The sequence below is a fragment of the Dioscorea cayenensis genome, chromosome 15 (genome assembly GCF_009730915.1).
Source record: "Dioscorea cayenensis subsp. rotundata cultivar TDr96_F1 chromosome 15, TDr96_F1_v2_PseudoChromosome.rev07_lg8_w22 25.fasta, whole genome shotgun sequence".
Taxonomy (NCBI): domain Eukaryota; kingdom Viridiplantae; phylum Streptophyta; class Magnoliopsida; order Dioscoreales; family Dioscoreaceae; genus Dioscorea; species Dioscorea cayenensis.
In genome coordinates this window covers 10,016,808-10,044,103 of record NC_052485.1, presented here as the reverse complement: position 1 = coordinate 10,044,103, position 27,296 = coordinate 10,016,808, and the positions used below count along the sequence as shown (strand labels likewise).

Genomic DNA, 27,296 nt, shown 5'->3' with positions numbered 1-27,296 from the left:
TTTAGGAATGCAAATGATCTTACCCTTGCATCTCTTGGAACTAGTGTAGTAGCTACTTTTTCTACCTCTCTATAGTTTTGAATTTGTCTGTCATATGCTTCTGATTCTTGTTATGTTGGTACATTTGCGATTTTCAATCCCTTTATTCTTCTCTTTCCTTTCTCCATCTCTTTCACGAAAAAGTTATTTCTGGAGCCTTTTGAATGTCATATCCATTTTATGTTTTTTTTTTCTGTTTTTTAAAGAGAGCAAGAACACCATCTTTTTGTAATACCATAATTAATTTGGAATATGCAGTTAGTGGAGAACAGGGATGAATGGCCAATTCAAACTTGTGTCAGTGAGCCTTCCCCTGTTCCCCTTCAATGGATTTTTTGTCTATACAGTTTTCTTATATATCAAAGTAGTGTCATTTGTGATTGAAAAATATGTAGTATAGTTGATTATGTTTTTTCAGTTTCAATTTTTTTTGGCTTATTCCCATGTATGATATTGTTGTATTTGTTTCATATATCTTGAAGAATTGTGCCTTAACTCGGTGATATTAACACGAGCTTCTTCTTTGTCAGTGTGAAAAATCCACATGGTTTAATAAGGTTATGCAAGTTAGGATGCATTCGCTATGATATACACATTTGGATTACATGTGCATTATATGATTTTAGAAATAGGGTTTTGATTTTATTTATCTCCTTTCTTTTCCGAACTCCATTTTAATTATTCCTTTAGATTTTCAATCTTAATATTCTTTTTTTTTAAATTATCTTATCTTTTCTTTTCTTTTTAAAACTCCATAATTTTGTGGTTCATTGGCATATTTGTTTGTGATCTTTTGTTGATGGCAGGAACATAAATGTGGTTGCTAATTATTGTGTAATTTAAACTATGTTAAAGAATTGTGTTCACCAGAATATGAGAAATTCACTACCCCTTGGATTTGACATGGGTATGGCTTGGAAAGAAAAAAAAATTTATGTATGAAAGAGAGCCAATAGGCCATTTAATTTTAAAAATCCTATCATGACAAAACTTAGCACGACAAAGCGAACACGGTAAGTTCAACAACCATGTTACTATCTAATTTGTTGTACACTATTTTCTGATTTGTGGAGACATATTTGAGTCAAGTTTGACATAGTAGCCTGCTTATGAGCGAAAGTCGTATGAATATATATTAAATTTAAGTGGCATCCAGATTCTCAACCACGTAGACTTGGGTTTATATTTATACTTCCTGGCTTTGTTTAGGCATTATTGCATGTCATAGTTCATGGCACCATCATTTAACTCTTGAACCTTACATGGATGTTTCTTGTGATACCATTTCTTAAATTATCTTGAACTCATGTATTCAGACCCTGATTATCAAATTTTGATCTCTTAACATTCAGCCCTTATTGTCATCCTTACCAATGATCCTCTGGCGGTTAACTTCCTTGCTACCATACATGTATACTAATTTTCTTTATAAAGATACAAGTTCCCTTGAAGAAATTAAATTCAAACAAGAAGCAAAGCAACTTATTTTTTTGATCTTATGATACTAATACCAATCACTCCAACAGATGTTCTAGAATCTATTTTATCTCTTCTACTTTCTTTTACTCAACACCATCTTTCTCTTATCTTTTTAAATATAACTTCTTCCTTATCTTGTTCAATATATTCCTGTATCTTTTCATTCTATTTCTAAATATTTTTATCCTTGCTGATTTTTAAATTTTCCTGATTTTATAAATCATATCGAAATTAAATTTCCACCTATTTAGAAACAAAAGGAAGTAAAAAAAAAATGAAATGAGATGAAATGAAATGAACCATGGGATTCAAAACCACATTTATAAGATAATAATTGGCAGATTTTTTTTCCCAATTGAGATGCTCACTGCACGTGTCCGATACATCAACTGATTGACACCTCAATGTCCATTGTCCAAGCCTACTTATGTTGTCTAAAAGTTGATATCAAGACTTCACGCCCATATTGAGTTTCTCAATTAACCCAAACACTAAAGGGGTGTTCATTTCCGGAGAAATGGTCTAAAGTGTGAAAGTGGGGAAATGGGGGAAATACCACTTCCTTGATGTAAGGGAAGTGATATCACTTACAATACTCCTACTATTCATTTGTCAGAAAGTGGAAATTAGACCAGAGAGTTCGGATGTTGGGTGGAGTTCTATGAGTTCAAAAGGACTTTGAAAGTAGGAGAAAGTGAGTTTTATAGATTGGCTCACTTCTACCCACTTCAGTAAAAAAATATTACTAAAGTAGATTTAGTTCAAAACCCACGTCAGTCTGAAGTGAGGAAGTGGGGAAAGTGTTTAGTAAAAAAATTACCGAAATGGATTTAGTTCAAAAGCCACTTCAAAGAAGACAAAAAAAAAATCACAAATGAGGGGGAAGTCTACTCCCCCCACTTCCCCAAAATGAACACCCCCTAACTTAGGTTCAAACATATGCTAATAGATGAGGTTTAGTGAAAAAATAAATTAAATAAACAAATAAATAAAACAGAACAGAGAAGCATCATATAGGCCATAGAGACATGGTATTCTACTTAGTCATGAATGTATTCACAACCACCTTTTTGTCCAGAGAAAGACACTTCCAATTGCATCTTACAACAAAGATTGAGAGTCTTCCAATTTACTTACCCTCCAAACAAGCTTGGCAAGGGTAAAAAAGAACTGGACAGGATTCAGATGTATATATCAGGACTCAGGATTCATTTAGTGGCACTTCCATGATAAGTGAAATTCAAGTTTATGAGAAGCATAAGAAAAAAAAATAGTTCAAAGGTAACAACAAATAAAAATTCCAGAATCATCCCCTCCCTAATGATCCATTAAACAAAGGAGAAAAAGGCATTAGTTTAGACCAAAAAAAAAAAAATGAAAGAAGTCTATAAAAGAAGAAAGGGGGCAATAGATAAGCAAGCATCAAGAATTAGAATGAAATTTTGAATGAATTTATAAAATATGCGATTGAGCACCTCATTTCATACATAATACAAAACTCACTTCCTTAATGCAGCGGTATTGTCCTTTTTATCCTTGGGGAGTGTCATAAATGAGAGGATTTTGACTTTGCAAAAGCCACACAAGGTGGGATGTGAAAACTGAAGCAAGATAAACAGGGCTCCTATGTTTAAGCTAACTGGATCTTCTACTTCTTAAACATTAATACATACCATTATCTTTTAAAATCAGGTTATTCTTTTACAAAATGGCCACCTCCATTGATTCCAGCAAACTTCCATCATTTACGATAATATCATAAATATTATTCATATAGCATCATAATACATCAATATAATCCCTAAAGCACAAATCTAACACTTTCGAAATTCCTCTTCCAGCCTTATTCTTTCAGAACTCATAGCATTCATGGTTTTACTATCAAATAAAACCAAAATCATAGTGAACAGGACGAGGCAATTTTCTAAGCATTCATGGTTTTAGGAAATAGAAAACAAATACTAGAACAATGTCTTGATTATGCTTCTCTTTAATTCTAGATGCTTCCTGGGGTGTATTGGTATGCATTGCTAAATAAAAATACATCCACAGTATGACATGCGATTCATCCATAATGCTAACATGTTTCTCTCTTGCCCATTCCTTTTAGTTCCTTTGCAGGAGAAGAGCACAAGGCTGAGCCTGAATTTATTATTTTCTTATTCTTTTCTAGCTCAATCTCAAACTAGGTGTCAAATTTAACATTCCTTCAGTCTCAACAGGAGAAAAATAAAATCATATGCACCTATCACTTAAGCACACCATTGATTTTGCTTTCCATGCATAAAAAAGATTTGGATCTAGTGTTTTGCAGGTATATAGGATCAACGTACCTCATCACTTGTATCCTTTGCTATTTTCATGATAGCAGTCCCTTGAGCAATCTGCCTATTTACTTTAGCAGCTCTTGTTATGACTCCTCTTGTTTTCTTTCCTATTAAAGTAAAGAATGTTGGTGATTGATGAATGACTAAATGCATGAACATAGACCAATAGAGCAACAAGCCACTTTTACCTCTTCAAGGACCATTAGCAATAACTGGAGCCACTTCCCTTAAAATTTGTGCAGCAAAGTCTCAGATATTATATGATATTCATTTTTCTTGCCATAATAGGCTATAGCATTTGTGAAGAATAATCGACATCTTGCATATACTTCTCAAACTATTTTGTATCCAGTGCCATTCTTTGGTTCCATCCAATTCTTGATGATGTTGAAATCCATAGGTTAATTATCTAAGATGATAGAAGAAAAAGGAAACAAACAATAAACTTCATCAACCGTAATGAGAAGACAATTATTGCAATAAATCAATTCAAAACAATGCTCGTGGAATGGAGGTTATAAATTTTAAACAGCAGTATAAGTTAACCAATATTACAATTTGAAATGAAATGATCTATTAAAAATACAGCAGGGCGTAAGGTTTTCTTGAAACTAGTATTACCTGAGCATTTTAGTGTGCAAAACAGAAACATTTTATCGATAAGAACGTAGCCCCACAAGATATACATAGCAAATTTATCTTTGAAATCATCATTGTTGCCATAAAGAAATTTGAAGTCGGGATTACAGTTAAGCGTTGCAAAGTGTTTGACATATAAGTAAACAAAAGGCAATTGTCACTTTCTACTATATCATCTCACGATTCTCACCAAACAATTTTTTTCTATGTTCAAGTTGAGCATGAATTAGTTTGCAGAAAAATTGTTCCAGGTAAACAATTAAAAGGAGCCAGTGCCGCATAGGTTTTTAACCTGAACATAGACACAAAAATACATACAGAAAATAATAATTAAATAATGAATAAAGGCAAGTGGCATTCACAAACTAGACCAGGGAAAGGGGAATACAAATTAGAAACTTGGATTTATTTCGTGTGTTGATTAGTCAAGATAAATTGGCCGATTTTGGCTTGAAAATAATTTTTCTTGAGCACAAGCTGCATTAAATAAAACTCAAGCCAAGCTAAAGCTCAAACTACATTTAGATGGTCAGGTATGGATTGTTTACAACCTGCCTGGTAATAAAAATTTCAAATTTGAAGTAAAAATACAGTATGAGATATGAATGTTGAAATTTGATAAAATTGCATTATTATATGCTAAAAGGTCATTAGCAAGAAATAGTTCTGACCTTAGATTTTAAAGCAAACTAAGAGGACTGCAACAGAGTGAGGATAGAGTAGTACCTACAGAAAAATCAATTTCCCATATTATTATCAGTTAGATGTTCATGCTTGTTTTTTAAAAGAACTTTTGTTGTTACCAACCATGCATTCTTTCAATTCTCCTTTTTTATTAACTTACACAATCATCTGCGTCTTAAGCGCATCACTTGTCCATTAGTAAGCATGTATATAAAAAAATATTTTTGTAGAATAGCTATTAAGTGGCAGGTAAATAAGTGTTCATACATGGAAGCTCAACTCCGCATCATCCTGAACTTTAATACCTTACCCACCTTCCTACCCTTGCCCCTTCTCTCCACCTCATCCACTCTCCTATCCATCAACGCCAAAGCACAAACACATTACATGATTCCATTAATTCAAGAAAGCAATAGAGACACCAAGAAGAAGAGAAAGAAAGAACAAATGAACTCACCTCATCGACCTTGGAGCCGATGTCACCGAGCAAGTGCTGCAACATCTCGACATCTGCCGGGATCGTTGCCTCTCGCCGGCACCGGGTTCCATCATTTATGGTGTCGCGGCTCGTCAGCTCGCCGACGAGGGTTATCTCATTCAGAAATCGCAGTAGTTGGATGGAAAGAAATGAGCTTTAGGGTAAATTTTTGTATTATGTCACTAAATTTTTGCTCATTTTTATTTTGATCATTCAACTTCAATTTGTATCAATTTGATTACTCAGTTTTAATTTGATTATATTTGTAATAAATTAAGGGATTTCGGTCCTCAAATGAATGATGTGTCTCTTTTTCGATGACATGGACACCTCCAATAGATTTAATAATGTGTCATGGGGAGGACTAACTTAGATTTTTAGACAACTACATAATTAATTAGAGGTTGAAATCCTTGATTTATCGCCCGATGAAATTAAATTAAAGTTGAGTGATTAAATTGATACAAATTGAAGCTCGATGATCAAAGTAAAAATGAATCAAAATTTAATGACCTAGTAAAAAATTTACCCGAAACTTTTATTAGTTTCCAATTTAAATCATAGGGTAATTTTTTATATATAATATATTAAAAAAATGGGTAAATTTTTTAATAAGGCAGTTTTTTTTTATTTTGGCATTCAAAACTCTAATTTGAATCAACTTCAATTTTGTTACACACCAAGTGATCATATGAGATATTCTGACTTAGTTTTTATGATATATATGTCAAAAAAAATTTGTCATCATATATATAACATACAGATAATTTTATCTCAATTGTTGACAAAGAATTTTTAATGTCACACTATCAAAAATAAGTTAAAATTTATCAGATAATCCTTGTTGAAATAAAATTGAAGTTGAGTAATCATTTTGATTCACATTTGGTCCCTAGATTTAATAATGTAATCCTATTAAAAATTTACCATAGTTAAATCTTTTGCATGTTTACCTATAAACCCCGGAAAATTTTGAAATTAAATATATAATTTTTATAAATCTATTAGCATGAGTGGGTTTGGGCTATGGTGGGGTAGGGGCCACATAGAAAGTGGATTTCATAGTAATTATTTTTTGTTCATGGTGAACTATGAATATCTAGTTTTTTTTTTATTTCATTAATTCAAAGAGGATTTTAGGTTAACAAGTACCATAAGCTTTTAATTCAGTGGTTTAGAATTGTGAAAATCACTCATGTAATGATATTTATTATTTTATCTAATTATTTGGAATGAGTGAGTGCTTAAATTGTATAGAATTGTAGAGTCCAACATAAATTTTTTCATCAATAGCATTCAATTTAAAAACCACTAGGCATTCTCCCTGGCTTCGCATCGGAGTCTTACATAAATAAATAAGTACAATTATTTTTTTCAATTATTAATGCCATAAGTAATATAAATAAAAATTAAATTTATTTTTTTAAACACTCTGGGAGCAAATTATAAAAATAATATAATTAAATAACTCAATGGAAACGGTTGAATACTTTCTATTTCAAATGTTTTATAGGCATTTATTGTATAAATAAATAAGTGAAATTAAAAATTTTATTATTATTAATATCATGACTAATATAAATAAAAACTTAAATGTAATAAAAATTTAAATTTATTCATTCAAACACTTGGGAGCATATTAAAATAATATAATTAAACAACTCATACAATGAAAACTATTGTATACTTTCAATTTCAAAGGTTTTATAGACAATTATTGCATAAATAAATAAGTGTAATGAAAGTTTTTTAATTATTAATATCATAAGTAATATATATAAGTTAAATATAATAAAAAATTTAAAATTTATTTTAGATTTTTCATCTTCTTCTACAATTGTCTATTCATTTTCTCATAAATCCAATCTATATCATTTAATAAATTTGAAATTATTGGTAATTTTAAAAATAAAGCTTATGTTGTAATTTAATGTAATACCAAATAAATGTCGTTAATTTTTTATTCATTTAATTATAATTTTTTTAATTAATAACACAATATTTTTTTATTTTTTAATTTTATGTCATACCAAATAAATGTTGTTTATTCTTTTTCTAAACCAATAATCCCAAATAAATTTAGCAAAGATTTTAAATTTACAAAGGCCATCTGTTTCCATGAGTACGTCTTATTAAATGTTTAATATAAAACTGACTTAATGCCCATGATAAATTAATTCCATTAAATCTTATATGTTCATAATGCAATGGGGAAAATTTTTAAAAAAGAGTTTAAAAATCTTCCTTGAAACCCTCTCCAATCATATTATCATTTGTTTTCATTAGAAGATCTTATTTAATATAATAATATTATCTATTAGTCTCCTATATTTTTTTTGCATTTTTAATATTTAATGTAATACCAAATAAATATTTTTAAACCAAAAACTTTTTAAAAAAATACGAAGGATTTAATATAAAAGGAATTTAATGGTCATGATGAAATCTATGTCACTTTAAATATATGAAAATAAATAAATAAATAAATAAAAATCTTCTTTTAAACCCTCTCCAATTATATTACCATCCATTTTCATTAGAACATCATATTAAATATTTAATATAAACCAATTAATGCCCATGATGACATCAATGGCTATTATCCAATTAAAATTTTTTATTAATACCATATTTAATATAATAAAAATATTAAAAATATTCCTTGAATCACTCCTAGAGCACTTTATACATCTACTTTCATAGTATGTATAGATTATAATGCATCACAGAAATCGGTGAACAAACCAAATTAAAGCTTATTATGAACAAAATCACAAGAAAAACAAAATCCAAAATGAAGTTATAAACTCTAAAAGTTGCATTCAAGTGTAGTATAACAATTTTGAAAGTTGCATGAATATATACTTCTACTGGTCATTTATTTTTGTCTGGCCTTTAATAAAATCAACTAGCCAAAAATTAGTGGATCAAAAATTAAAATTTTAATTATTAAAAAATTTCAAGTGATTGAGAGCTCATGACTTTCATTAAGGGCAAGCCCCTAATGTTAATTACCCTAAATGATGCCATGGGAACCTCCGATTAAGAGAAAATGTAAACAAAGAATGGGCAAACATAAAATCAATTTATTGACTTTAAAAGAACATGAGTACATGGATTTGCTTGAAAATACATAAATTAGGAATTCTAGTTCTCATAACCATATTTTCTTAATTCTCTCTTATCTTCACTTGATTTGAGCCTATTCAATTGTGTGAATAGGTATCCCAATATTTCTGTTTCTTCTGACTTTTTTTAGCCGAAAAGCATGGTTGAATGTTTCTCTTGATTTTTGTTGACTTCAATCATCTTCGAATTTTTTAGTTTGCATATTGAGCATTATTTGTGACTCAAAGTGTGATCACACTATGTTTGTGCAACTTGATCTTCTTTATTTTGATATTTGAAGGCTTTAATGTTTCAAGCTGGTGAAGTCTTCAAAAATTTTTTGACTTGTGAAACTCATTTAAGTTTCTAACTCTTGATGTCTTTGAGACTCTAGAGTCCATTTGGCAATTCATTCGAGTTTTTTTTTTTTTTTTAAGTTTTAACTCTCTTATGCCTTGGAACCTTGACTTGCGCATCATCAGATCATGACCTCTTATATGATCAAGTCACTAACTTGAACTTGATAACTTCAATTTATTTACTTTTAAAATTTCTTGTGAATTTCAAGTTGTATTCCTATGGTTACGAATCACAAACTTGATTTCTCTTGATTTTGATGAGTGTTGAGACTCTTCTGTGAGCATCAATAAGCAGTGGGAGACTCTTATTGGGAGATCCCATGCATTATATCTCACAGGGAGTTTTTGTTTTCTTCATCATATCTTCATGAACTCTTTTAGCTCGTGTGACTATCAAGAGGCAATAGAGAAGCCGAAAAGCAGTCACCATGCATTGGACATCACAATAAGCTTCAAGAGAAGCCTTAAAAGGTCTTTATTAACTCTTTCAGCTCATGTGACTGTCAACAGTGGTAGATCCAAAAATTAAACTTGGAGGGCGAACTTCTATAGTCATTATCCAATACCGCAAATATGGTTCACAAGCTTGATATGGTAGTCTCAAAATTCAAATTTTCTCCACAAAGAATAGACCAATGATTATGATTGCAATCTGTACCTCACATTAAAGGAAATTTTGTACTTAATCCGGATAATGCGATCAAAAGAAACATAACAGAGCTAATAGCAAGTATTTATTTACACAACACCATTTGTCAATCCTAGTTCACAAATACAAATATATGCTACTATATATTTATGATTTCAAGTACAAATAAAATTAAAGTTTAAGATTTTAACTTTGATAATTGCATAATGCTTCCAACTTGTAATACCAATATATTGAACTCCAAATAATAACACGATCTTTTAGGCTTCTACCATCTGATCAGAAAAAAGAAAACTAAATTAAATGACAATTATATATATATATATATATATATATAAGTTTGCATGAACTACAATAAATAAAAAAAAATGTATAGACACCACTCACCTGTTTGAATAAGTTGGGAATTTTAAATTGTAACCTTCTTTCTTTCATGTCACAAAAATCATCTATAATTGAATCATCATTAAACGTTTGCGCAATTTCCTTTTCAATGTATGTAATCAAATAACTCCCCAAATAATCATCATTCATTTTATTTTGAAGTTTTATTTTTACAATTTTCATAGCAGAAAATGTACACTCAGTAATAGCTGTAGGAATAGGAAAAGTCAACACGAGTCGAACTAATTTATCAATAAGAGTGTAAATGTTTGACTTTCTTGTCTTCATCAATCCTTGGCATAATTCAGAGATTGATGACAAAATCTACAAAGCTAAGTGCCGACGAATATCGAGCTCAAAATGTTCTAATTGATATCTCAAATGCAATTTCTCTTGTTCTGAAAAGTCTTCAGGATAAAATTTCTCTACAAGCTTACATATATTATTAATATTGAATGATTTGTAGTCATCTAGAGGATCTAGAGCAGAACAGAGCACAAGCAATTCTACCATATCTTCTTTAAACTTTTCATTCAGTTCTTACAATTGAGAATCAATTGTTGCATAAAATATATCAACATGAAAATGATGTTCCATTGTAATTGGATCCTTTTGAAGGCGAGATCGACCTCGACCTGAAGTATAGGAAGCACCCATGTCAAGAACATCTATTCCATGCTTCTAAGAAAAAGACTTAACTTTTTCGAACAAAAGATCCCATCAATCTTCTCTTAATCTTTGAATTAATATTTTTGTTGAAGAGACAAGATGAATGGCATTTATAATATCTTAAGACTTCCATTGCAAAGCTTGACAAAGATCATGAGTAACTTCACTATAGTTATGGAAAACAAGCACACTTACCTCCAAGAATAGTTAGTAGACAAAAACTGTGAAATTAAGATCTTTCTACCATTGACATCGGGAGGAAACCAAGACAATGCGCTCTCTATCTTTTGGTCTTTAAAAAATTAATTTAAGACAATGATGTTGATCTATATATAATTCTTTCCAATCTTTTTTCTGAAAGGATTAAATCAATTTTAAAATTTAAATAAATCATTATCTAAAATAGTTATTTAAATTAATATAGGATTCTAACTCCATATCATTTTATTTAATTTGAATTAAAAATTGATTTAGTATTATCACTAGAATTAACTCAGTGATAATACTCCATATCAAGTACCAACTTCACTTGGTGCAATGGTCAGAGGGGCATGGCCAGGTGCTGGACTCACCTCGACTGGTATATCAATAACAATGCCTGGATCTCTAATTTTGAATCTTATTTGAATAAGCATCTGCCTAGAATTAGCTCCGACCATGCTCCTATCTTTCTATTTGCCAAGTATTTTGTTCATTGGAAGAGCAAAGTTTTTAGATTTGAGAACTATTGGTTTGATTATCCTTGATGTCATAATTCGATTTCTAGAGCTTGGAATTTTAACTCTAAGTCCACCCCCAAGCATGACTTATCACATCTCATTTCTCGTATTGAGGATCAGCTTATTAAGTGGAGAACCTCTGGGATGTCCTCATTGGAGGTGGATATCAGAAACATAGAAGCTGATATAAACCTCCTTGAGGTATTTAAGGTCTCTACTAACTCTTGTGATGCTAATAGTCTTGCTCTCATATCCTTGAATAATCAACATTCAGCACTTTTGAAGCAAAATACTATCTATTGGGCCCAAAGGGCTAGGCTAATGTGGGTCAGGTATGGTGATTTCAATACAAACTTTTTTTTATAACCATGCCAGTGTTAGAAACCAAAATAATATAATCTCTGCAATTCTAGATGATTATAGTTGTTATGTTACTGATCTTGCTAGTATAGATAATTACTTCATTTGCCTTCTATACCAAGCTCTGGGACTCTTCCAAAAATCTATCTATTTCTGATGTCAAGCATGCTTAACATGATTATCATGATTATCTAAATACTTTGAATGATGAAGATGGTAAGTTTCTTGTTAGACCTATTACTCTTACTGAGATCTACTCAACTTTTAAAATCCATGCCGAAGGGCAAGAGTCCAGGGCCTGATGGGCTTAACGTAGAATTCTATTTTTCTTATTGGAACATTGCGAAAGATCCTTTTCTTGATGTTATTCAGTATTTTTTCTAAATCGCCTCCATGCCCAAGTATTGGGGTAGAACCTATATTGTGCTAATCCCTAAGAAAGATTGTGCTAATCGAGTAACGAACTTTAGACCTATATCTCTTTGTAATGTATGCTACAAAATTGTGTCTAAAATCTTAACTGATAGATTGAAGAGTGTGATGTATAAACTTATTGGTACTGAACAGAATGTTTTTCTCACTAGCAAATCTACCTTTGATAACATTATAGCAGTCCATGAAATTGTCCACTCGTTAGAATTATAAACCCATAATCCCCCTAGGCTTCTAATTATGGTTGATATGGAAAAGGACTATAATGTCTTAGAGTGGAATGCTACTTTTGCTAACCTTAGGACCATGCGATTTCCTGAGATTTCAATATCTTGGATTAGCCCTTATTTAACTTTTGTTAGCTTATTTTTCCTTATCAACGAGCAACCTACAAATTGGTTTTGGAGCCATAGGAGAGTCCAACAAGACAATCCTATTTTCCCTTATCTTAACCTGTTAGTATCCCAAAATCTATCTTCAATTCTTAATTGTGCTTTGAGATTAAAGTTGGTCTAGGGCTTTGATGAAAGGCTAAAGACTAACTTCAACCATCTCATGTTTGCGGATGACTTAGTCATTGTTACTAAGGCTTCTTGTTCGAAATCGAAGAATTGTAGATTGTGTTTGGATATTTATAATAGGCTTACTAGCTAGAGAGCTAACTTGATCAAATCCATAATCCATCTTCCAAGTTGGTGTAATCGCAAAATCAAAGCCTCCATTAAAGACCACCTAGGTATGGATTTGGGTTCTTTCCCCTTTAAATATTTAGTGTCTTCCTCTCTCCTTGGAACTATTGGTAAAGCAATCCTTGTTAATACTTCTCTCTCTTTTCCATCCCTTCTTATACTTTATCATGTTGTTCAATTACTAATACTATCTTGGATCATATTTGTTCACTAGATAGGAAATTCTTATGGGCCAAGGGTAGCAATGGAAGTGGCATCTACTGGATAAGATGGTTTGTTACTACATTTCTAACTTTGAGGGGGGATTGGGTGTTCGTAATTTGAGACATGTTAAGACAACCTTGATAGCGAAGAATGTCTTTGCTTTAATCAACGGGGAGGATAAATTGTGGACCCAATAGTGCATCTTAAGCATGGTGGTTTTAATATTTGGGTCCAAACTGATCTGAAAAAGGCTTCCTAATTTTTTAAAATGTTGTGGAAATGTGTCGACCTCTTTAAGCCTAATCTTTGGATCAATGTGTGCAATTTTACTCTTACAGATTTTATGCATGATCTTTGGGTTTTTGAACCTCCTTTAGCCTATAAGCCAACCTATATCAATATGGATCTACCTATTGAGGGACTAAATGTTGTTGACTTCTTAAATAATAATACTATGAATCTAGGCAATCTGTCAGTCTTCCTGGGAGGTGATATGGACTAGAGTAGGCTCTCCAAATTTTGGTTTACTTCTGTTGATAGGAATTATTGGGTATGGTTCCCATATGCTAACACCTCTAAAGTCTCTAATGTCATCTATAATTTCATTAATCAATGCCCCTATTATGAGACTCCTAATGGCTCCTCGGGTAAAAACCTTTGTGTGGAGTGTATTTCATGGGCGCATCCCTACCCATAAGCAACTAAATAACTTGAATATGGGTCCTAGATTGATGTGCCCCTTGTGACTAGAATGGAAAATAATATATTCATGGAAAAAAGCTTGAAAGTCAATGTTGTCACTTAGCCTTCAAACATTGGAGAATACTCTAGGAAAGAAACATTATAAGAAATGATTGGAACTTGGAAATCTTTGAGGAAATGGTTGATGCTGCTCCAGTGGGAGGAACCGCCAGTTGGAAAAAATCAATCTCCCTGCACCAATTAAATGTCAAAGAAATTAATCAAGTTTGAAAGTCAATGCACTTGGCCTTCAAGTATTGGAGAATACTCTAGGAAAAAAACATTATATAAAATGATTGGAACTTGGAAATCTTTGAGGAAATGGTTGATGCTGTCAGTCTCCCTCAATGTTGTCACTTGGCCTTCAAGCATTGGAGAATACTCTAGGAAAAAAATATTATAACAAATGATTGGAACTTAGAAATCTTTGAGGAAATGGTTGATGCTACTCCAGTGGAAGGAACCGCCATTGGACAAAGTCAGTCTCCTTGCATCAATTAAATATAAAAGAAATTAATCACTCCTATGCACTAGTACCTCTTAACAAGAAAAATATACTTACATTAGCTAACTCTTCCTCTATGCTCCTTGCTAAATGCTAAGATTTATATCTAGTGATTGTGGTGATTTTGATAGTGGTAGCGGTCAACGTATGCAGATTGCGGGTGGTGTCAGAGCAAGACGTGGGGTGTCTCCTCAATTGATCAAATAGTTACTCAGTGACTGCAGACCAATGGCTGTTGTGGTTGAAATAATTACAACGCCACCCAATCTAGTCAATGCATGGGATATACTAGCCATACTTACATTGTCAGTCAGTTGGAGACAGAAATCAGTTACAATTCATCAATATGTTTCACCCAATTCCACTCAAAAAAGGAAAGGACACTAATTTATCTTAAAAAAATCTACAACTTCAGTTAACCTTAAAAGATGCTGTGAAGCACATTAATAAGCAGTCAGATCACTTCAACGTCATAAAAGTTTTAAATAAATAACATGTCAGGCTTGTAGGAGTATATGCACACACAATGTTAGAGTAAAGATATTTGAAAATGAATTTCACTAATGGGGAAGCGCTTGTGACTGCATAGATTCTATTGAAAATGAATGCTAATGATTCATTTTCCATGATGGTAGAATGAGCAAAAAAACAATTTGATTTATTTTAATATGACATTAGAAAACTTTATAATAGTTACATCAAAAACATTATTGTTGATTTATTTTGAGAAGATATGAGAAAACTTTATAATATTTACATCAAAAACATTAGTCTCAGTTGTTATCAAGAATTTCAAGATGATATCCTGCATATGCAGGGATCAGATGCTTGAAATTGAAACCATATTTGCGATGACAGAGATGTTAGAACTCACCAAAAATCCACCTGAAAAAAAAGTACCTCACCTTTTCTCCCTAAGGTATAGGTACAATAACGACATTAGAATCTTCTTTATATGGTTAGGGTTATCATGTAGGAATTAGAAGCTAGAAACCATGTTTCTACTTGAGAAGACAAAGATGTCAGAACCCGGTATAAATCAACCAGAAACCCACCCCTCCAGAAAACAAGATACTGAGATTTAGTTAGAAGAATAAGATTAAAATCTTCTTTACAAAGTTATCATGTAGGATTCAGGTGCTAGAGATGTCGGAACTCGCCAGAAACCCCTGGAAACAAGACTACCCCATCTTGTCCCCCTAAGGTCTAGGTACAAGAATGGCATTAGTAATAATAATCAATAGACTTAAGAATGAATCACTCAATGAAACACTCACAACTCACACAGCATGCAAAGCCTAACAACAGAGATAGCAATAAAGCTTAATGTATTTAGCTTTAACATGACTTGGAACTTGAATATAAAGATACAGATTGACTAAGTGCTTGCCAACATGGAAGCTGACACAGCACACAAAAAATACTAAAGTAAAAACAACTATCCAATCATTCACTGCCACTTGATTTGGTCCATCCAATCAAGCACGAGTCCTCCAAGCTACATACACAGAGTAGCTCAATCTAAAGAAAAGTTAACTTTAATTAGCCCAACCAATTCTGAGTTGTGGGCTCCTTTCTTTCCACCCGGCCTTTGTTTAGCGTTGACCGGTTAAAAAGCATGGATCACAAATCAAATTTAATTTTTATGATTTCAAGGGATTATGGGTTCATGTCTTCCATTAGGGGCAAGCCCTTAATGTTAATTACCCTGGACATTGTCGCAGGAACCTCCGATTAAAAAATTAGTGTGAAAAAAAAAAGAAATTGTAACAATCAATTTCATTTATTTCAATAAATATGAATTCATAGATTTCATTGCAATTACAAGATATTTGAAATTATCTTAACAATCATATTGACTTATGGACTTGTATCCGTACTTGTGTATTGGGCGTTTTGCATTTTGGATTTGATTTGCATCTTGAGTTTGATTTGTGTCTCAAGTTATGTCTCCTCCATGTTGATGAACCATAGACTTGATTTTTGACTTTTCATAAGCTTCGGCTTTTATGTTTGTGAAGCTCCCTTCTTGACTTGTGAAACTCTTTGGGTCTTTGACTTATGGTGTCTCAAGACTACTGAGTTCAATTGTTGATTTATATGGATTTCAAATATTTACTTGTGAAACTCTTTGGGTCCTCGACTTTTGATGTCTTGAGACCACTGAGTCCAATTGTCGATTTATATAGATTTTTTAAGTCTGGACTCTCTTCATATTTTAAGTCTTGACTTGGTTGCTTTGGTTTTAATTAATTATATATATATATATATCATAATTTGTCGCTGCACATGTGTCATCATTGCGTTGCATGTCTGATTGCTGTCTTGAAATAAATATCTCACGACCACCTTAAAATTTATATATTTTTATATTCTTAATTTTTGTAGCCATCTCGAAATGAATAAGTCACCACTACCTGTGCCTTATCACCGCGTTGCATACTTTGCTGCCACCTTAATATATATATATATATATATATATATATATATATATATATATATATATATATATATATATATATATATTTATATTGCTGCCTTGAGACAAATTAAGTCACCACCTCAAGATAAGCACCCTTGTTACTGCTTCGAGATTATAATTTATTATTTTATTTATTTATTTATTTTTGGTTGCCCCAGGATAAGTTTTATCCATGCATACAGTGCATGTTTCCTCTGCTATCCATTTGCTGGCATATCATTTCCAGATTTTTTTTATTTATTTTAATCCACACTTATCATAGTGGGTTCTATTTATTTATTTATTTAGAGGGCATGTGAGTATATAGCATGCACACTTCTCATTTTCCATTTCATTCATTTTTTTTAATATTTATTTTATTTTATCATGCCCATATGCATGCTTTCTCAACTTTATCTCATGCAGGTGTGCATGTATATAATGAATTTTTTCCTTTTTTTTTAATATCATGCCCATATGCATGCATGACATGCTCCTCATATAATAATATTTTTCTTTAATTTTCCCATATATATTTCTTCATGGTGGGCCCATGTCTCTTGGATAATTTTTTTTATTTTTATATGGCCACAAATTCATAAATTATTCATTTTTGGACTTTCACATTCAAATCACCTGACTTTGTTTCACATGACCCATGCTTCTTTTTCCTTTAATACTCGTGCATACTTCTCATTCTTCATTCCTTTTATATATCATGAGCTTCCACATGCTAACAACTTAGAAGCATTTCATTTCATTTTTTCTATTTTATTTTATTTTATTTATGCATGCTTCTCAATTTTCCTATCACGCACATATGCATGCTTCTCATTTCATTTTTTTATTTTGTTATTTTAATTATTAATTTTTATTTTTATGCATGTTTTTTGTCATGCATGTTTCTCATTTTTCTATTTTTTTCTATTTTTTTATTTTATTTTTTATGTCATGTATGCACACTTTCTTTTTCTCTTTTTTTTGCATGCTTCCCATTATTCCGTTCTCATTTTTTTATTATGCTTCTCAAAATTTTTTTATTTTTTTTATATCATGAATGAATTTTTTTTATATATAAAAGAAGAGATCTCAATGGCCTGATTTATTCTCCCATGCTCCTCATTTTTTTTATTTTTTTTATTTATTTAATTTTCATGCACATATGCATGTTTTCTCACCCTCTTTTCCATGCATGTATGCATGCCTCCCCATTTTTTATATTTCTTTTTTTATTTCATGCACGTCTGCATTTATTCTCATTCAATATATTTTTTTTTATATTATTTTTTTTAATTTCTTTATGCCACTATGCATGCTTCTTTTGTTTATTTATTTTTTGTCATGCATATCCTTGTTAGACCATAAATATTCAATAGACCATATATATTCAATGTTTCAACTCAAAAGTCTTCCAAGTGTTCACATTAATTGGGTGCGTACATGCATGCATTTTTGGGCAGCCACTCCATATGGTATTACACGATTAAGCTCAAAGCCTCCAGAACAAATCACTCTAAAACCGGTTTATCAATATGACTATATGATCAGAGAAAATTTGGGGGGAAAAGAAGCTACAATTATAACATATGTAAAAGGAAAGTTACAACCTGAGCAAAGAACTTCGGGTTTCCCTCAAGTTCGGGCTGGTGACCGATCTTGCTATACGTTGAAAAAGTCGGGGAAGGATAGACTCTGAACAGAGACGATGCCAGGGCCCGTTAGCACAACTGCCAATTGGTTCCGGCTCGAGCCTCCGAATATAATTCTTCTTGTTGGATTGGAGTGCTTTAGTTGGAAGCTGATGGTGGTTGTCATGGCAACTATACAAGCAGCATCAACTACTAGTACCTCATCAGCGTCAAGAATCCACAGCGACGAGAAACACCAGACCTTGGCCTGACAGCTTCATTCTTCGAAGTAGTATTGTGATTGTCATAGTAACTATTATCATTGGGTGGCCTTCGCTGCTTGTCAATCGCCGAGAAGTCCATGGCCTAGCAGCAGTCATCTTCACAAGAGTTTCCATAAAAGTAGGATTCTGAATGGCTCTTTGGATCAACAAGATCATCTTCTCCTGCCTTTGCTCCATATCATGAAGTCGTTGATCGAGACCGTCGAGTTGGGACTTCATCCCTGGCTGTGGGAAAGTTGATCGATCTCCTCCTCTAGCACAACCTGCTCTTGGTCCGATGTATAGCTATTGTTGGATCTGAACTCTGAGATAAGGCGCTGGTAGTAGGCGTGGTAGGGATTCGTGGTGAGGATGAAGTTGAACCTAGCATTGTTGGCGTTGTTGGGGGTGAGAGCCATGTGTATGACCTTTTGACCGCTTTTAGGATGAGTATGGTGGCCAGAGTTGATTTACTAGGTGATGGAGCTCCGATCGTAGGTGTGACCAGACGCGACGATTACCGGATCTCGCATCAGATCGCGGGTGATCGGCCAGCGGAACTCATCGAGGACGTTGAAGACCAAGGAGTAACAATGATGGGATGGGTACCGACCGATTGAGGCCTCTCAGAAATGAGAGCAATGGCCGGAGATGATGCACCGCCGGGAATCGAATCATCTCGCCGGTAGCGGAGACGAAGGATATAAGGATGTCGAATCACCAAGAGAAGCTCAGTACGACAAAGAATCGAGGACAGTGGCAATGTTCACCTTTTTTTTTAATTATATATATATATTTATTTATTTATTTTATTTTCTTATTTTTTTTTTCTTTTTTGGTAGAGAAACAGGAACTTCTTTCTTTTTTTTTCAGATTTTTTTTTATCTCTTTTTATTTTTTTATTTTTTTTCTCTGACTCCCACCCTTTTTTTTCTTGTCTTTTCTTTTTTTTTTTTCCTTTGATGGAGAAACATTGTTACTGCTATCTCCGGTGGCGACAGCAAAAGGGGTTTTAGCGATGACGATGGCAATAGTGTCGACGACAACAACGTCAGCGAAAACATTAAGCTAGCTTGGCGGCATTATCTCAGCCACTCAAGCAGCAACTGCAGCTTCAACGAGGAACACGGCAAGCAGCAGCAGTATCGATGACAACAACAATGGTGAGCAGCGGCGACAGGCAATGCAGCGACAACAACATCTGGCATGATTGGCGGCATTATCTCAGCCACTCAATCATGACAGTGATTTTTTTCCTTTTTTTTTCTTCTTCAAATCCCCTCTTCTCTTTTTTCCTTGGCCTCCGGTCCACCCAAGCTTCCTCCTTTTTTTTCTTGTCTTTTTTCCTGAATTCTTCTTTGTCTCCCCCTTGCTTCCTACCTCTTTTTTTTTTTGCTATCCCTTTTTTAAAAGCTCTCCGTCCTCATCCTAATCCTAACCACTACCACAAAATCTTAACCTTCCGCGGACTAAGTCAAAAGAATTGGATAAGAACTTATTTAAAATTTTAATTAATTTAATTTTGATTTTTAAATTTAATTAAATTAATAAAATTTTAAGTGAAGATAAAATCAGAATTTAAAATTTTAATTAATTTTTTTTTAAAATTTAATTAATAAAATTCAATTTGCCTCGGGATATGTGTTTGGGAGCCCCAGGATTCGCATTTTCTAAGGTTGCCACGAGATCTGGCTACATGAAATTTAGAGTTGCCTCGGGATGTGTATTTGGGCTATCCTAAGATTTGAGATTGCCTAGAGATATGTGTTCTCAAGGGCAATCTTGTAATTTGTATTTATGCCTTGAGATAAATTCTCAAGGGCAATTTTGTAATTTACATTTTACCTCAAGATATGGTCTCAAGGGCAATTTTATAATTTATATTTTGCCTCGAGATATGTGCTCTCGGTTGATCTTGTGATTTAAATGTTTTAGATCGCATCGAGATCTGTGCTCTCAGCTGATTTTGCGATTTAAATATTTTAGATTGCCTTGAGATCTGTGCTTTAGGCTGATCTTATGATTTGGATATTTTAGATCGCCTCGAGATCTGTGCTCTCGGTTGATCTTATGATTTGAATATTTTAGATCGCCTCGAGATCTGTGCTCTCGGCTAATCTTATGATTTGAATATTTTAGATCGCCTCCAGATCTATGCTCTCGGCTGATCTTGTGATTTAAATATTTTAAATTATCTCAAAAATGTCTTCTGGACTTATCTTGAATATATCCAAATATAATGAAATTTATTTATTTTAACCATATGTTGTCCCAATTCGATTACGATTTGACTGTGTGTAATTTTTTTAAATTTTTTTTCGATTTGAATCAGGGCATGCAATTTTTTAACATAAACATGAGTAAATCCTTCAACAATTAGAATCTATTTTATAGGGTTATCATGTAGGAATTAAAAGCTAGAAACCATACCTGAGAAGATAAGGATATCATAATTCACTGGTAACCAACTGGAGAACCATAGAAGAATCGCCGAAAAACAAGATCACGGCCTAAGATTTAGTTAGAAGAATGAGATTAATATCTCTTTCACAGGGTAATCATATAGGAATCAGATGCCATACCTGAGAAGACAAAGATGTCGAAGACCTGCAAAAAAGAGAAGATAGAATGAAGCACTCGGAGAAGAAGCCAAGAACCAAAGTTTCCCGGCTAGTCACCAGCTTTAACTACTAGAATGGTTTTCATTTGGGAGGATTTCTTATTATATATTTTAAATATAATAATAATTAACTAATTTGAATTATATAAAATGAAATTTTACACTTGTGCCCTTAGGCTTGTCCATATTTTGTTAAAAAATAATAAATTTTTATTTCTTCACTATATCGTATTAATTGTTTGATAATAAAATTTTCATTTACCCTCCGGATTTAACTAATTCACAAATATTAAGAAAATTGGTTAAAGTTAGTTGGTAATCTAAAATTTATAAAAAAATTAATATTAACTTTCCAAGATTACCCTTAATTAAAGTATGATTTAATGAAATGTGTAGTTAAATATAATTTATTAGAAGTTGTAGAACTAAATTAAATATATAAGGTAAATTTAAAAAAATAATATTTAATGTTTCACAAATTTTCTAAATGGACAACTAAACCCAAAGAAAATCTCGACAAGTAAAGAAGGATTGGAGAGAGTAATAGGGAATATTAGGGATTGCTTTTAAACAATGTACTAAAAAATAAAAATTAATGGTAATAATAACAGAAAATTTTATTTGCAAAAAAGTGTATAAACAATTAAAATTGTTTTATGGGATGACCTCAATCTCGATTTTTTTTTAAAGGCATAAATAAAAAAATAAAAAAATTCTAGAAAATAACAGATAAAGAGTAAGAATTGAAGAAAATAATTTTATAATTTGCAAGACTGTGCAAACATTAAAAAAAAGCCTAATTATAATAGATAATTAGTGGCGGTTTTTGAAATATCCTTCTAAAATTTTAGGAATAATTCCCTAAACAGTCCCTCTACTTTTCCAAACTTATCTTTTTAGTCCCTTTACTTTGAACTGTAACATTTTGACCCTTTTACAATTTCAATTTAACCACATCAATCCCCATAAACCGTAACCCCTAACCTTAAATCATCAAAAAAGAGGACTAACATGGCTCACTTAAACGTAGTAGAGGGACTAAAAAGTTATAATTTAAAGTGAGAGGCCAGAAAGGTAAGATTAAAAAAGTAAAGGGACTGTTTAGAGAATTATACCAAAATTTCACCATAAATCCCTAAATGTTAACAAGTATCAATGGTCTTTCAAATAAAGATTATGGTTTGTTTTGGATTTTCAAATAAATAAATATTTATTTTAATCAATGAGGTTTATGTGACAGTTATTATGAGAGCTGAGAGATTAGTTTAAGAAAATAACATATAAAAATATTAACATAAACTCTTAATTCTGATTTTGTTATATGTTTTTAAAAATAAATAATCACATTTTTAGCTGAAATTAATTTAAATATATTTTTCAAATATTCAGAGAAAATACATGAGTTATCTAAATTTTACTACAATATTTATATAGTTAACATATAATTAATTTTAAACAAATCCCATGTTAATCCAATTGGGATAACCTCACAAACATGCACGAAGCGGTGAGGGGAACACCAGTTCCACCCTTCCAAACACCATAAAGTGTTGAAATCATCACTTTTCCCCATCTCCACTTCCACCAACCAAACAAAAGAAGTGATGCATGATTTGACATTTCACCTTTCAAACAAACACATGGGAGTGGAGACTGCCAACATAACTCTTCACTTCAACCGAAATGGCACTTATAGATTTCGGTCACTTCGGTGGTCACTTCCCAACCAAACACACTCTATATGTGAGTATACTGTCTACATCACTTAAAATAGCAAAAATAAAAAGCAAATAACCTAATTCACAAGCCGAAATTAACATTTTTTTATTAAGGACTAAACTAACAATGATCTATTAGCATCAAACTTTTAATAATGACTTTAAAAAAGAATTCATTCTTTGTTCATAAAAAATATTTTAAGTAGCTTAATTCTTTATGAGTATTGATTGAATTACAGTTTTGCTTGATAATAAGATAAAGTTTCAAGATACCACTTAACTGGTAGTTTACAAAATCTAAAGAAAAAGAAAAAAAGTTAGCCTTAAGCCAAATTAAAATCATTTTCCCTCAGTGAGATGCGTAAAGCCATAGTTAAAATGATCAAATAGACTAAAACTCATCTTAAAAAAGGAATTTTTGGCACCCAAGAAAGAAAAATTGGAGTCCTTAGAAAATGTTTATCTCCAATAATTCCCCATATACTTCAACTCAACCTTTTTCTTGACCTTGATCTAGAACATTTGTTGAAACCATTATCACAGTCAAATGGATAAGGAATTAAGAAAAAGTAACAATGAATACAAATGCATCCATAGAAAGGACATTCATAGAGGAATGACCATGAAGCACTACCTCTCATCTGACACGCTCCCCCGCATCCATGGCGTCCCCTGTCTGTAACGGGAACACCACCAATGACCTAAATCACTTCTCCCTCATCTCTGTCAGCTTCCTCCCATTGATCTCCACACCATAATCTGATAGACTTTTGTATGAGTATGTATATATAAATGTATATGAAGAAATTAAACACTTGAAAAACTTCTCAAAATATAATAAGGCGATGCTCATCCAACAAAGGATTTAAATCTATGCACATCGACCTTGAAAGCTGTTGGGCTGCTCATCAGATGATGGCATCTAATGACCCTCGTTCTTCATTTGCAACACCCCAACAAAACTAAACTAAACTAATCAAACCCTGACCCTAATATCCTTCTCCCTCCCTCCACTTATTCTTTTTCTTACTTTCATGCACTCTCTCTCTCTCTCTCTCCTTTTTATTTTCTCTCTCTTACTTTTTGTTCAGTATAGACATTTATTAACGTACACAGAGAATGATTTCCCATAATAATAATATTTTGAGGAGATACTGCAAACTACTTGCAACTATTTATATCATTTCTCATAAAGACCTAAAAATTATGGGCCATCACATCATCCACTATTTCTTTGCTAAAGCAATTTGGACCCACGTTAATCATATCCTTAGAATACCTATGTTTCCCACACACTCTAACAGATCTCTAGGAATTCTAGCACAAAGATATCAATCCTTTGTGCAAAGAATTACCTCATTCACTTGTAATATTTGGCTAACCAAAAATAATTGCAACCACACCCTATCAAGCCGGTCTTTTGAGATTGTGGGTCCCCTGATGTGTGCATCATCGATCCACAACCAAGAGCCCATAGATTCAAATTAGATCTCTCAAACTTTGATCAAATACTATTGAACATTCATGAAACTAAGAACCTTATCAATAAATCTAGAATTTGGAAATGATATATGGAGGAACCATATAACATTTGATTTATTTTTATTTTTTTTTAGAAAACCCCAAATTAGAATAAGGAAATCTAAGAAAACCCATTCTTTAAAACAGAAGGTATAACCCATTTAAATAAGAATAAAGATCATAAACCTAATGGTCAAGCACTACTATACATCTGTAACAGACCCAGAATTAGTCGCACATCAGCTAATTAAAGAGGTGGACATGCATATAAGTGGGGAGCAACTTTTCCTATCAGGGTGTCCTTTTGGGATGCCGACGCTCCACTTGTGTACACAACATACGGTGCTTTAATTAATAGGCCGATGTGGGGCCCGGCTAAGAGTAGGGGGACTGGCTGGCTTTGTATTGGGGTTCTCTACCCTATGCATGAATAATGACATTGGTCCCCAGATCGTCAAACCTACGGGTTGCTCAAACAAACTGACTAGTTTCATGCTAGGGCATGATGAGGGCGTCAATCTTAAAACGGAGATGCTATGTAATGGATCCATAATTAATCTCACATAAGCTTATTGAGGGGGTAATCATGTGCACATAAGTGGGGAGCAACATTTTTTATTGGGGTATCCTATTGGGATGTAGACCATCTGCTTGTGTGCACAACATCCATGAAATAATTCTCTCAATCTTGATCAAACACTACTCCACATCGATTAACAAAAAATTTCATGAAAAAATCTAGGATTAGAAACTGTAAATGAAAGAGTTCGCAACCCTAATTACAATATGAGAATCCAAGGAAAGCCATTCAAGAAATTTTATATAAAAAACCCTTAAACCCACGAAAATATCAAGACATCTAAATGAAAAGGACAATAGTAAACACAGTAAATAAGTTGCGTTACGTAAAGAGATATATAAGACATGAACATTGACTCTAGTTGAAAAGCATATCATAAAGAACAATAATAAACAAACTATTAATTCAAACATCATGGAATCACAATGCAATATTTGTCCATGTATATCTTCTTAATACTGAATTCAAGATAATTATTATGAGATTAAGCAAAGAATTTCATCAAGAGATTAAAATATACAATGCAGTTCAACTGGACATTAAACTTGTGAAGTGAAAAATGGTTCATACTTAAAAAAAAAACTGGCATTTTATTAGGAAAAAATTCTAATAAAGTTAATGAAAGATTAAATAGATAGTTAATATTGCACTGAAATGTCAGTCAATGTATGGTCCTCAAAAAGAATTGAAATATAAGACCAAATTATTTTACCTAAGACATAGGTAAAGCATTTCATAAATGATAATTAGCAAATTATAAAAATTATTTTCAGGCATCATGTATAAAGAAATGCATGGCTTCGCATAGAATTTACAGACATACCAACATTGTCCGGTGCAGAATTTCATTGTAATACATTGTCATTCAACTCCATGCATTTGACAAGGTAAATATCTAAAGTGGGTACTATAATATAGTGTTTGGATCCAAAAGTAGTACGGAAAGTAAAATAAGGGAAGGGAAAGGACGAGGAGGGAAAGGAAAGAAAGGGTTGAACCCTCGTTTGGAAAGTCAAATTTTAGGGACGGCAAAGGAAATGATGGTTATTTGATAGACCTTATTTGGTTAAATAGGGGAAAGGAAAGAAAAGGATATAGAATAATATGATTTATCAATTATGCCCTTACTAATTAAATAAAAAATTGCTTATTTCTATATAAACACATATATTATTAATATCTCAAACAAATTCACATTTTAAGTAGTTATTTATAATATTGAAATTATTTCTCTAGAATTGCCGATATTGTATGATTCCTTTCCGTATCAATTGTTATCATTGAGATTCATGAATAATTCATATTATCTATTTTTACCTCCTTAAAACAAAAGAATTCCAAATTATTAAAATTTTTCTATTTGGAATTGAGTAAGGTCTAATTCCTATTAGTTTAGTAGAATTATTTGTAACTGCATATTTACAATATAGACGTGGTGATCAGTTGGGGCTTTAATTGAGTAATATTTCTTTGTTTGATTGACCTAGAAAAACACAAATAAATAAATAAACAAATAAACAAACAAAAAAGAAATACATATTAATGAGGATGTGCGATGGTGTGGCGTAAACTCATTAAATCTACAATTTCGTATATTTTCTATATGAAATTTTGTGCGTTAACAAGCAAAACAAAAACCCTAACATATGAGAACAACGGAATATTAATTGTAAACAATTTAAAAGTACATAATAACAAAAGCATTATAATAATGAAAGCCTAAAACTGATAATCTAGTGAGATAACAATGTTTAAGGCAATATAGATGTGTGATCTACATTGATAAGTAGAGAGAAAAATGAAAGAAAAAAAAAAACAAGATTAAATCAATGCAATATATGTGGAATTGACAATAATGATCAAATAAAGACTCGAAAATAAATTGCAAGAATCTGACTTTTTAAATGAGATGGTTGATGATGGGAGAACCCTTAATAAAATTAAATTGAAAAAATAGAAGAAAAACTTTATAAAATGTTATGCAATTAATTTAAAATTGGGTGTGGGGGTGGGGGTTCTCCCTCCTCGGCACCCCAAATC

At 32.1% G+C, this 27,296-nt stretch overlaps 1 long non-coding RNA gene across 2 annotated transcripts; it reads right to left on the bottom strand.

The window, feature by feature from the left end:
• Positions 1–2,569: 2,569 nt before the first annotated feature.
• Positions 2,570–5,788, bottom strand: LOC120276882. Of its 2 annotated transcripts, XR_005541378.1 has the most exons (5): positions 5,626–5,788; positions 5,436–5,522; positions 5,156–5,210; positions 4,034–4,254; positions 2,570–3,952 (listed from the first exon to the last, which is right to left on the bottom strand). It is a non-coding gene; the product is annotated as an uncharacterized LOC120276882 (long non-coding RNA). The 2 variants fall into 2 exon arrangements; XR_005541379.1 differs by lacking the exon at positions 5,156–5,210.
• Positions 5,789–27,296: the final 21,508 nt, after the last annotated feature.